The following is a 14,086-nucleotide window of genomic DNA, read 5'->3' as shown; positions in this document are numbered from 1 at the left end:
CACGCCAGAGCCTCTAAAAATAACATAGCCCTGCTAACATCTTGATTTGGCATAAACAGAGTACCAACTGAGCCATACTGTACCTGAAATTCAGACCCATAGAAAATCTAACTGGTGCCGATTTAAGTCATTCATTTTGTAATAATTTGTTTCAACTGCAATAGCAAGCCATTACTGTGGTGAGAATTCTAGACTATAGAAAATGAAGGCTAGAAAGAGAAGCCTTCGGGAAGTCCTTTCTATAACCTGGAGAGAAATCTGGAATAAGGCAGGAGGGATGGAAATGATGAATAGTGGTTGGATTCTGGACATATCTTGAAGATAGAGTCAATAGGATTTTCTAGTGAACTGGATAGTTGGTATGAGGGGAAATAAAGAATATGAGGGTAATAGCAGAAGTGTTAACTATTCCCAACTAGATGTGAGGTTGTCATGAACTAAACTGGATGCAACGGAGCAGATTTTGAAGGAAAGATTTGAAAATTGGTTTTGAATGTGTGGATTCTTTACCAGCTGAGCCACCAGGGAAGCCCACTTTGAATGAGTTGAGTTTCTGATTTTTTTTAAATATAAATATATTTATTTTATTTGAAGGTTAATTACTTTACAATATTGTATTGGTTTTGCCTTACATCAACATGAATCTGCCACAGGTATACACGTGTTCCCAATCCTGAACCCTCCTCCCTCCTCCCTCCCCGTACCATCCCTCTGGGTTGTCTCAGTGCACCATCCCCAATCATCCAGTATCATGCATCAAACCTGGATGGGTGATTCATTTCATATATGATATTATACATGTTTCAATGCCATTCTCCCAAATCATCCCACCCTCTCCCTCTCCCACAAAGTCCAAAAGACTGTTCTATACATCTGTGTCTCTTTTGCTGTCTTGCATACAGGGTTATCATTGCCATCTTTCTAAATTCCATATATATGTGTTAGTATACTGTATTGGTGTTTTTCTTTCTGGCTTACTTCACTCTGTATAATAGGCTCCAGTTTTATCCACCTCATTAGAACTGATTCAAATGTATTCTTTTTAATGGCTGAGTAATACTCCATTGTATATATGTACCACAGCTTTCTTATCCATTCATCTGCTGATGGACATCTAGGTTGTTTCCATGTCCTGGTTATTATAGATAGTGCTGCAATGACCATTGGAGTACACATGTCTCTTTCAGTTCTGGTTTCCTCAGTGTGTATGCCCAGCAGGGGCATTGCTGGGTCATAAGGCAGTTCTATTTCCAGTTTTTTTAAGGAATCTCCACACTATTCTCCATAGTGGCTGTACTAGTTTGCATTTCAAGCAACAGTGTAAGAAGATTCCCTCTTCTCCACACCCTCTCCAGCATTTATTGCTTGTAGACGTTTAGATCACAGCCATTCTGACTAGCGTGAAATGGTACCTCATTGTGGTTTTGATTTGCATTTATCTGATAATGAGTGATGTCGTATTAGTCATCCAATTGGATATATTGAGTAGGTAGTTGAAATCCCAGGTTCAGGAGGTTGTTCTTGACTGAAGAGATATTACTGTCAGTATACAGATGATATACAAAGCCATTAGTTAACCAAGGAAGTGAGTACTGTATAGAAAAAAGGAAAGGTCTAAAGAGTGAACCTTGGGGCTTGCCAATATTTAGAAGTATGAAGATGAAGCCACCACTATGCTGAGAGGAAAAAAAAAAATAAAGCACAAGAGGAAGTCTCATAAAAACAGTTTTGTGATAATAATAAAAAAAACTTTCTTAATAATTTAACATTTTTCTAACAAGATGCATAATGCATACATATTTGAAAAAAAAATAGAGATACATACAGTAATAATCACTAAGAGTCATCTATTTCTACATAGAAAAATAAGCCACAATTACTTCTTTTACTTGAAGAAAATTCGCTTTTATGAATTTTTTTCTCATTTCTATTCATTTGAAATTACAAACATTTGAAATATTGCTTAGGTCACTTGGGGCGGATTTTAAGTTTCATAGTTTAATGAGCTTCAGAAATTATCTATTTTTTAATTTTAATAACCCAAGATGTTGAGTCCTGATTTGTCTCCATTAATGTGAAATCCTGATATCCTGCCAAGTCAGAACAAAGTCACTAGATATTACCAACGGAAACTTGAAATTTTATAGTAAATGCTAGTCTTTTCGCTCAACAAAGCTGTGTTAAATCTAGCTCCTCCTGCCTGTTTCTGCTACCCATCCTTGCCACATTAAGTGTGATTATTGTTTCTCTTAATGAAGTTTAATATTTTATTTTTACTCTTCAGTATCAGGGATAGCACTTATTTGACACATGTACCTCCTCAACCTTTTCCACTATATTTGCTCATGTGTCATTTCACACTTCTCAGCTGATTTGGGGCATTACCTCAGAATCCTTCTTAGCTTAGCATTCAAGGCAGTACTGTCAAAGGAGAGGTATGATGACTTGAGATTAAACCATTTGGCATCCCTATTGTTTTAGTGTCTCTTGCATAACACACCAAGGGTATAAAACATAAATAATTCTTCCCTATATATTTCCCAATAATTTGGCATAAAATTGATTATCTCTAAACAGTAGAGGTCTTCTTCAGTGATTATGAACAGCTTATTTCAAAATTACATACTTCATCCTCTCCCACACTTTACTAGTGAAAACACATTTCTTTTCCTCTTTATTAAAAAAAAAATATATATATATATTTTAAGAGGCACCATGCACAGTTTCAGGGAACATTATTGGCTCTCCTTTTTAGTAGTCAAAAAGATGTATACATTTATCTTTTTTTACCTTGTGATCATGAAGAGGACTGTGTTTTAGACTTCATGGAGATGAGCACACATCTGGAGGAAATGCTGCATGGAATATAGAGAGGAAAGTTCCATAAATCCAAATGGATAATGACAAGTTCTTACAACTCCAAAACAGTCAATGATGGATTAAAGGACCACTCACTGGAAATGCATCCCTAAGTTGAAGAGTGTAACAAAACTGATTTAGAAAGAAAAATAAATAATGGAGCAAATACAGAGAATTTCATAAAATTAAGTGGGAAGGCATTTTGACATGGATCTGAGCCTCCAACTGTATATCCTTTCCCTTTTCACAAGTCAACAAATTTTGCCATGTAAGCTCTGGAGACCTTAAATTCTATTGGAAAAAAAAAAAAAAAACACGTAAGCACAAGGCCTAAATTGTGGTTCATCCCATTCATGAAATAGAGAACGGCAAAGAAAGAGCAAGAGCACTCAGGCTACTGCAAGGAAAGCAGGTGACTGCAGCACCAGTGACACACAAAAGTGATTCCTTCATTAGAGAGGCCTCGTCAGCTGGTCGAGAACTGCAGCACTGTCAGGACACCTACAGAACACACAAGGTTCCATAAGCCACCAAAAGGCAAGTCACATTTCCCCTTCAGAACATGGGCAATTTATTTTCATGTCGACAATCTGTTAAAAATTAGAGAATAACTGCCTTGTTTCTTTTGGGCAGTTCAACAAAAGATGCTTCCCCTAATTCCCCTCAAAGAGTTGAACACTCATGTGTTTATTCCCAAATAGCCAGACAAGTGAGAGTTAGCTAAATGAGGCCAAGAGATAGTTTTGATAAGACATCAGCTTCTGAGATGTTCAAAGAAGATGGCTTCTCCAGTCTTATTGATCAATTCATAGAAGTGCTTGGATTGGTGGCAATGTTGCTCTGGTTGGGGTAAGTAGTAAATGAAGCCTTACAGCCATGTCAGTCTGAACCTATCACTTCTTGTGGTTGGAAAACTCGATTCAGTCAGCTGTCTCCTGGATCCAATACTGCCTATTGCCTTTTACAGTTTCATATTGCCCCACATATGCCACTCAGAATAACTATGCACATGGTATTAAATCAATGGATGATACATTGCAACTATGCAATGATGATCAATCTGTAGGCTTACATTCTTGTTTGTCTACAAGACCAAGTGGGCATCATGCCTGGAGCATCTGACTGTGGCAACCACAGTATTCTATCAGTAGTGAATAGTCACCTTCTCAGTTCATTGGTACCAATGTTACCAATGTAAATTGGTATACTTGGGCATATGAATGTAAATTCACATACTGGGGCATATTGATACACAGAATTCACAGGTTCACACACACACATACACAACTACTTATGTCCTCCCACATGCGCCATTTGTTTTTGCCTCAGTATCTCCTTACTCTGGAAGCTCTTGAAATGTTTAATTTTCCATCCCATATCATCCAAATGACAAAAAGCAATATTCTGCCTTTAGGGATGAGGTGGCTGTCAGGATCATTGGAGCCAGGCTGGTTATTCCTTGAAAGTGAAAGTCTGTTGGTAAGTTATGTCCAACGCTTTGAGACACCGTGGACAGCAGCCTGCCAGACTCCTCTGTCCATGGGATTTCCCAGGCAGGAATACTGGAGTGGGTTGCCATTTCCTTTTCCAGGGTATCTTCTCCACCCAGGAATCAAGCCTGGATCTCCTACACTGCAAGTGAATTCTGAGCCACCAGGGAAGAACAGTTATTCCTTAGAAGAAATAATTGTCACAATCATATTCTCAGAAAGCTGTTATTTCTCTTCTGTGCCATGTGTCTGAGCTTTCACTGCAGTCTCTTAATACTGTATGGACTTTTCAATTGTTTGTATTGTTTTGGCCATTTTGGCATCCAGAGAATAAGATCCTGAAGGTCAGTAAACATGGAACAATATCTATCTAATGATGCTTAGCAAATATTCCTTAAATGGGTGAAGCTGTTAAATAAGCAACACCTTTTTATTAGAATAGGAAAATGGTAAAGAATCAAAGGCCCCCACTAATTTTCTCTTAACTGAAGCCTCAAACTGCTTTGGCACATTGTTTGATTTTTTGCTGAATCTGTGTCCAGTAGACATATAATGAACCTTTAAGGTTGGTTTAGCTAATAATTTAGCTAATAAGAAAACTGGAAAGTTTGAGAAATAAGATAAATCAAGGCTTTTATAGAAATTTTATAAAATATATTTTTCAATAAAAGATTCTCTTTTTGTTTATTATTAAAGACCAAGAAATTCTCTATAAATCAAGCTAGGCAAAATCTTATTTAATTTGGTACTCTTGGAAGTTAACCAAAGTAATTTATAAGTGTCATTCATCCTTTTTGTTAATTCATCTCACTGACAAGCTTTGAAGAGAATGCAGAGACATTTCATAATCAGGTCACCTGTGGGCCATACTTAGCACTAATTGGAAAGATGGCTCACTGCAAATGAGATATTAAAATATAGACAAGGGCCTCTTATTTCAAGATATTCTGATTTGTTTTTCTTAGTTGTGCCTTGCTGATAGTACCAACATTTTGCCATTTAGTGCAGAAGTCAATGGCAGTCAAAATATCAATGGCACCCTCAGTTTCATGTAGATTTCTCTTTTTATCATTTCAGAGGAAAGGAATGTAGATAACTACTGTGATGAGACTCAAAATGAGACAATTTATTATACAGGGAAAAGCCAAGTACAGAAGTTGTGGACAACTTTATAATGGCTATTTTCTAGTTTGAAGATAATGAAAGCTTTCCTTAACCAAAGGTTGAATAGTTTTAGTCTACACACAACTTTAACACACTTCAACAGCAGATGCGGGATATATTAACCATTGAGTCTTCCAGTCATGATTTACTTTGCTTGCTTATTTGGCTAAAAATGAGATATGCCCTGAAATAATCCTCCTTAAGTGATGATGCTTTTTATAAAATATTGATCACTTTAATTAAAATAACTGTATATCTCCTGGATTCATTTACAAAAAAATATTGCCTGAGCATTCAAAGCTATCTGAACAATTGGCTTGATTCATTCATTCATACAAAAATATTTATTGCATGCCTACTATGTGCTTCTATTCTAAGGGTTATATAAGACTGAAAGAATTTCCACTCTTGGAGTATGCATACATTGTAATCTGTAAATACAGAGAATCAGTGGAAAGAAATAAGTAAATTTTTGAAGTGCTAGATGGTAATAAATAGTATGGAGAAAAATCAAGCAAAAAATACACAGAGAGATTGATGAAGGATATATATATTTTTTAATTTTTGTATGGCATTTTATTAGACTTCTCCTTTATAATAATAGAACATAAAGATTATTTCTTTTTTCTTTTAAATTTATTTATTTGTAATTGAAGGATAATTCCTTTATAATATTGTGTTAGTTTCTGTCACATATCAACATGAATCAATGACAGGTATGCATACGTAACCTTCCTATTAAGCCTCTCTCCTACCTCCCATCCCACCCCACACCTGTAGGTTGCCACAGACCACCAGATTTGAGCTCCCTGCATCATACAGAAAATTTTCACTGACTATCTAACTTTATATGACTATATATATCTAATTTTATATGACTATATCTAATTTTATATGACTATCTAACTGTCTATCTACCATATATGGCAATATATATGTTTCAATGATACTGTTTTAATTCATCCCACACCTCCCTTCCCCCACAGGGTCCACAAGTCTGTTCTTGATGTTTGCCTCTCCATTGCTGCCCTTCAGATAAGTTTATCAGTACTATCTTTCTAAATTCCATATATATGCATTAATATATGATATTTATTTTTCTCTTTCTGACTTATTTCACTCTGTATAGTAGACTCTAGATTCATCCACCTCATTAGAACTGAATCAAATATGTTTCATTTTATGTCATATAATATTTTAGTGTGTATGCATAATACATCTTTATCCATTTACCTGTGGATGGACATCTAGGTTGCTTCCACAACCTAGCTATTGCAAATAGTACAACCTAGCTATTGCAATAGGTATATGAGTCTTTTCCAGTTATGGTTTCCTCAGGGTATATGCCCAGTAATGGGATTATTGAGTCATATGGTAGTTTTATACCTAATTTTTAAGGAATCTCCATAGTGCTCTCTATAGTGGCTGTATCAATTTGCATTCCCACTAAAAATGCAAGAGGGTTCCCTTTTCTTCACTCTCTCTCCAGTATTTATTATTTTTAGGTGACTCAGTGGTAAAGAATCTGCCTGCCAATGCAGGAGGATATGCTTTTTTAATAAGGAGATCATGGAATGTTTCATTGAGAAGCTTTCATTTAAGTGAATTCCTTACAGTTGATAACTAAGTGGCATCTAAGTAAAGAGTACAGCACTGGCTGCAAAGACTCTTATCTGGGATATGTATGATAGTTTGGATACTAGTAAGGAGCCTGGAAGGCTAGAGCAAAGTGAGCAGAGTAAGGTAGAAAGAGTTGAACGAGAAAAGTTGAATGAGAAATGAAGATTCAAGCTTATTAGGCCTTGTAGATCATGGTAATTACCATAATTTACTCAGGGTTGTATGTGACACACTTGTGCTGTGCTGAACATACATGTAGTTGGAGGAGGAAGCAAAAGTCTTGTCTTCCATCCATATTTTACTTGTTTTTTTTCATGCGGCAAAAATATATTCACTATTTATAATAGTTCTATCAAGAACAAAGAAGACTCTTCTAGGACTCAGCTCACTTACAGAATGCAAGTTACCTGTAAAAGCACAGAATTCCTCTTTTATCAAAAATGAATTGAATTCCATGACTCAATTGAGTCCCAGAAAAGATGTCCTTGTTTCTTTTAAGTGGAAAATTCCCTGTCTATCTTAAGTGCAATACATTTGGTTCTGATAAGTCAGATTGACTGATCTGGAGAAAATAAAACTAACAAAAAACTCCCTTAAACTTGTGCTTCATTGGTAATTTTATGAGAAAAAAAAATATTTTTGACAAGGAGAAACAGTAGAATTACTCATCACATATTGCATTTTTATAAATATACTTATAATAACACTGACAGGAAAGCTATTTATGTAAAATTTCTCAGTATTTTGGAAATAGAGTCAGCAGGGCTATAATATCCCATCTCAAAGAAAAGACAATGAGTTTGTTCAGGAAGTAGTAAATAGATTCCCTGGGCAGGTTATTAGAAATTCCTCCAAGGATACTAAGATGACTTTCAAAATGTATCATTAATGAAAAATTTGTTATTTTTCTCCTTTTTGAAGTGAAAGAGAATATAGTTATTTTCCATTTTGTAGACTGATTTCTGTTCAGTACTTTGTTTCATCTATTAAGACATTAAGACATCTTTCGATTATTTTGTTTTTACAATGTCCTTGCTTTTAGCTCTTAAAATAATATTTTGCTTTGTTGAATAAACATAATATGTAAAACTCTTGGGCTTCCCTTATGACTCAGCTGGTAAAAAATCCATCTGCAGTACGGGAGACCTGGATTCGAAGTTGGGAAGATCCCCTGGAAAAGGGAAAGGTTACCCACACCAGTATTCTGGCCTGGAGAATTCCATGGATTATATGGTCCATGGGGTCGCAAAGAGTCGGACATGACTGAGCGATTTTCACTTTCAGCTATAGAGGGTACTAAAGAGGGGTGAAATTCTTGGTGTATAATTTCTACCTTAGTTAATTTTAATTCCAAATGTCACATGTCACTTTGATTTGAAGATTATCTTTTATGAGATACTCTGTATTTTTGAAAACTTCTCAACGAATTTTACTAGTGACTACAACCCTATATCTAACAGGCTGCTTTGCAAAGATATAAAAGCATTATTAAAAGCACTATTGGGAGCAATTTTCCAAAACCTTTAAGGCATACTATTACAATACTCACTGGAAGGACTGATGCTGAAGCTGAAACTCCAATATTTTGGCCTCCTGATGTGAAGAACTGATTCATTAGAAAAGATCCTGATGCTGGGAAAGATTGAAGGCAGGAGGAGAAGGGGACGATAGAGGATGAGATGGTTGGATGGCATCACTGACGCGATGGACATGAGTTATATCAAGCTCCAGGTATTGGTGATTGACAGGGAAGCCTGGCGTGCTGCAGTCCATGAGGTTGCAAAGAGCCGGACATAACTGAACAATTGAACTGAACCTGTCAGCCTTTATTTTTTGGGGCTCCAAAATCACTGCAGATGGTGATTGCAGCCATGAAATTAAAAGATGCCTACTCCTTGGAAGAAAATTTATGACCAACCTAGATAGCATATTGAAAAGCAGAGACAATATTTTGCCAACAAAGGTCCGTCTAGTCAAGGCTATGTTTTTTTCAGTGGTAATGAATGGATGTGAGAGTTGGTCTGTGAAGAAAGCCTGAGCATCGAAGAATTGATGCTTTTGAACTGTGATGTTGGAGAAGACTCTTGAGAGTCCCTTGGACTGCAAGGAGATCCAACCAGTGCATTCTGAAGGAGATCAGCCCTGGAATTTCTTTGGAGGGAATGATGCTGAAGGTGAAGCTCCAGTACTCTGGCCACCTCATGCAAAGAGCTGACTCATTGGAAAAGACTCTGATGCTGGGAGGGATTGGAGACAGGGGGAGAAGGGGACGACAGAGGATGAGATGTCTGGATGGCATCACTGACTAGATGGATGTGAGTCTGAGTGAACTCCGGGAGTTGGTGATGAACAGGGAGGCCTGGCATGCTGCGATTCATGGGGTCGCAGAGTCGGACACGACTGAGTGACTGAACTGAACTGAGGGGTGTAGTGGGTTTTGTTACTAGGTATTTTCTGAAGCTATATTTTATAATTACTATAATCAAAATTATTCTATTTTTCCCAAGTTCATATGGTATTTCACATATCAATAGAAAGTTTTGAAACCATGTTAAAATTCAGTTTACGAAATATGATAGAAATGAGGTGTATGTGATTGTAACTCTTTTGAGGAAAATGAATTCTTGATTTCCACTGAGATGAATTTCCACAACAGCAATATTATCCATATTTGTATTATTCTCATAAAACACAACAGAAAGGTGATTTATTTTGTGAACTATTTTTTTCCTGATGCTATTTGAAATACCCATTGTTCACAGTGGTTAAATTCACTGTCAATTTTTACAATATTTTTTCTTCTCCAAATACTAATTTCCACCTCAGTATTTTCCATTTAGAAAGTAGCATTGCCTTCATCCCAGTGCTGTTCAAACTACTTATCCAAAGAATATGTAAACTATCACACAATTGCACTCATCTTACATGACAGTAAAGTAATGGTCAAAATTCTCCAAGCCAAGCTTCAACAGTACATGAACTTTGAACTTGTAGATGTACAAGCTGGATTTAGAAAAGTCAGAGGAACCCGAGATCAAATTACCAACTTCTGTTGGATCATTGAAAAAGCAAGAGAGTTCCAGAAAAACATCTACTTCTGATTTATTGACTATGCCAAAGCCTTTGAGTATGTGGATCACAAGAAACTGTGGAAAATTCTTAAAGAGATGGGTATACCAGACCACCTGACCTGCCTGCTGAGAAATCTACATGCAGATCAAGAAGCAACAGTTAGAAAAAGACATGAAATAGACTGGTTCCAAATTTGGAAAGGAATATGTCAAGGCTGTATATTGTTGCCCTGCTTATTTAACTTATTTGAAGAGTACATCATGCAAAACTCCAGACTTTATGAAATACAAGCTAAAGTCAAGATGGCCAGAATAAATAGCAATAACCTCAGATATGCAAATGACCCCACCCTTATGGCAGAAAATGAAGAACTAATACAGCCTTTTGATGAAAGTGAAAGAGGAGAGTGAAAAAGTTGGCTGAAAATTCAACATTTAGAAAACTAAGATCATGGCATCTAGTCCTATCACTTCATGGCAAATAGATGGGGAAACAATGGACAGTCACAGACTTCATTTTTGGGGGCTCCAAAGCTACTGCTGATGGTGACTGCAGCCATGAAATTAAAAGACACTTGCTCCTTGGAAGAAAAGTTATGACCAACCTAGACAGCATATTCAAAAGCAGAGACATTACTTTGCCAACAAAGGTCCGTCTAATCAAAGCTATGTTTTTTCCAGTAGTCATGTAGGATGTGAGAGTTTGACTATAAAGAAAGCTGAGCACCAAATAATTGCTTTTGAACTGTGGTGTTGGAGAATACTCTTGAGAGTCCCTTGGACTGCAAGGAGATCCAACCAGTCCATCCTACAGAAATCAGTCCTGAATATTCATTGGAAGCACTGATGCTGAAGCTGAAACTCCAATACTTTGGCCACCTGATGCGAAGAGCTGACTCATTAGAAAAGCCCCTGATGCTGGGAAAAATTGAAAGCAGGAGGAGAAAGGGATGACAGAGGATGATATAGCTGGATAGTATCACTGATTCAATGAACATGTGTTTGAATAAGTTCCAGGAGTAGGTGACGGATGGGGAAGCCTGGCATGCCGCAGTCCACGGGGTCACTAAGAGTTGAACACGACTGAACTACCAAACTGAACTGAATTCACTCCAATGTTCAAACAAGAAATGTGGAAGTCATCTTTATTTCCTCTACCTACTTTTATCTCTTTCAAATCAATCCATCAATATAGAGTTCAAATTTTATGTTGTAAGTTCCATCCATTTTTGTACATTGTCGGTACAGGTATCCTTTTCTGAATTCTGCCCTCTCTTAGCTAGACTACATCAGGAAAATGTTAACTGTTACAGTCTAATTGTTTTTATTTCTTCTTCCACCTGCCCCTTAAACAAAACAAAACTAATGTACAACAACAAAGATTTTTTTAATCTTTTTTAAAAACCAATAATCTTTTCCTCTACATATCAGCATTGGAGCAGATGGTTTAATTCAAATAGCATAACTGTTTTCACTTGGTTAACACAATTTTGCACATTGCCGTTTGAGACTTTTAGAAACTTTATTTAGACAATCTTTCCAATTGTTCTTAATATACCTGCTGCTGCTGCTGCTAAATCGCTTCAGTCGTGTCTGACTCTGTGCGACCCTGTGGATGGCAGCCCACCAGGCTCCTCTGCTCCTGGGATTCTCCAGGCAAGAACAGTGGAATGGGTTACCATTTCCTTCTCCAATGCATGAAAGTGAAAAGTGAAAGTGAAGTCACTCAGTCGTGTCCGAGTCTCAGTGACCCCATGGACTGAAGCCTGCCAGGCTCCTCAGTCTGGGATTTCCCAGGCAAGGGTTCTGGAGTGGGGTGCCATTGCCTTCTCTCTCTTAATATACACTTTCTCTACACATACTCAGTCCCATGTGTATTAAGTACCAACTATGCAGCATGAAATTAAGAGTCGAAGCAAAAAGCACCTCTGGTCAGTGTGAACTCTAGAAGAGAAAGTGCCCAGAAATCCCACAGATTTCTGGAATGAAGTTCCATTTTAATATTCAGAAGGGAATCCATTTGTTTCCATAGCTTTATTTTATGTGACACTCTTTAGGCTCCTTCTTGCTACAGCATTTAATCATAAGGGACTTTACTAATGTTAATTAATTTCCTCAGTGATAAGCAGGTGTTGGCAGGAGAAAGTCAATTGGAAAAATAATATACTGTGAGTAGGAGTGACAGTTAGCCTTGTGTATTTAGGAACTGCAAGTCATCCTGTGTGGCTGAGAAAATGGCTTGTTCAGGGATGGGAGTAACTGAGTGTTTCTGAGTCATACAGGGAGAGCTTTGTTGCTGTACTAAGGAGCTGGTATTTTATCTTGACAGCTGTAGGGAGGCATTGAAGAATTTTACTATGTCTACTGTTGATTTTCAAAGTCTGGTGAGTTCAATTTTTCTTCAGAGTTTGGAAACAAAACTCTCCAGAACTCTGCTTGAAAATATAAATCAAATCCAATAGCTTTATATAAGCAGAAATGAAACATACTTTCAAACTTATCAAAATTGAATGAGGTTGGTGTTTGCTCAGAATAACACTTCTTCAAGTTACTTCTCCCACACTTTCAAAATAATCATGGAGGTTTAGAATGTAGTGAACGGGGACTAAAAATATTTATTGGTTTTCAAATTAAAGGTTAGGGAAAAAGAAGTATTCTCGGATGGATACCTGACCTGCCAATTTAAATTTTTGATCAGCAATGGCCTGGTTTATAAACAGAATATCATGTGGAAAATAAGGACAAGGAAGTATTTTCACATCCTTATGCTACAAAGCTATAACTTATATTTCATGTCACTTTCTATATATATATAACTTTTAAATAAAGACATTCAGTTCAGTTCAGTTCAGTCGCTCAGTCGTGCCCGACTCTTTGCGACCACATGAATCGCAGCACGCCAGGCCTCCCTGACCATTGCCAACTCTCGGAGTTCAAACAGATTCATGTCCATCGAGTCAGTGATGCCATCCAGCCATCTCATCCTCGGTCGTCCCCTTCTCTTCCTGCTCACAAGCCCTCCCAGCATCAAAGTCTTTTCCAATGAGTCAACTGTTCGCATGAGGTGGCCAGAGTAGTGGAGTTTCAGCTTTAGCATCATTTCTTCCAAAGAAATCCCAGGGCTGATCTCCTTCAGAATGGACTGGTTGGATCTTCTTGCAGTCCAAAGGACTCTCAAGAGTCTTCTGCAACACCACAGTTTGAAAGCATCAGTTCTTTGGTGCTCAGCCTTCTTCACAGTCTAACTCTCATATCCATACACAACTAATGGAAAACCATAGCCTTGACTAGATGGACCTTAGTCGGAAAAGTAATGTCTCTGCTTTTGAATATGCTATCTAGGTTGGTCATAACTTTTCTTCCAAGGAGTAAGTGTCTTTTAATTTCATGGCTGCAGTCACCATCTGTAGTGATTTTGGAGCCCAAAAAGATAAAGTCTGACACTCTTTCCACTGTTTCTCCATCTACTTCCATGAAATGATGGGACCAGATACCATGATCTTCATTTTCTGAAGGTTGAGCTTTAAGACAACTTTTACGCTCTCCACTTTCACTTTCATCAAGAGGCTTTTTAGTACCTCTTCACTTTCTGCCATAAGGGTGGTGTCATCTGCATATCTGAGGTTATTGATATTTCTCCCGGCAGTCTTGATTCCAGCTTGTGTTTCTTCCAGCCTAGCATTTCTTTTGATGTACTCTGCATAGAAGTTAAGAAAGCAGGGTGACAATATACAGCCTTGATGTACTCCTTTTCCTATTTGGAACCAGTCTGTGGTTCCATGTCCAGTTCTAACTGTTGCTTCCTGATCCGCATACAGGTTTCTCAAGAGGCAGGTCAGGTGGTCTGGTATTCCCATCTCTCTCAGCTTTTCTACAGTTGAT

This window comes from Capra hircus, chromosome 12 (genome assembly GCF_001704415.2).
Source record: "Capra hircus breed San Clemente chromosome 12, ASM170441v1, whole genome shotgun sequence".
NCBI classification, from domain to species: domain Eukaryota; kingdom Metazoa; phylum Chordata; class Mammalia; order Artiodactyla; family Bovidae; genus Capra; species Capra hircus.
The sequence above is the reverse complement of the archived record's forward strand: the minus strand, read 5'-3'. Positions refer to the sequence as shown.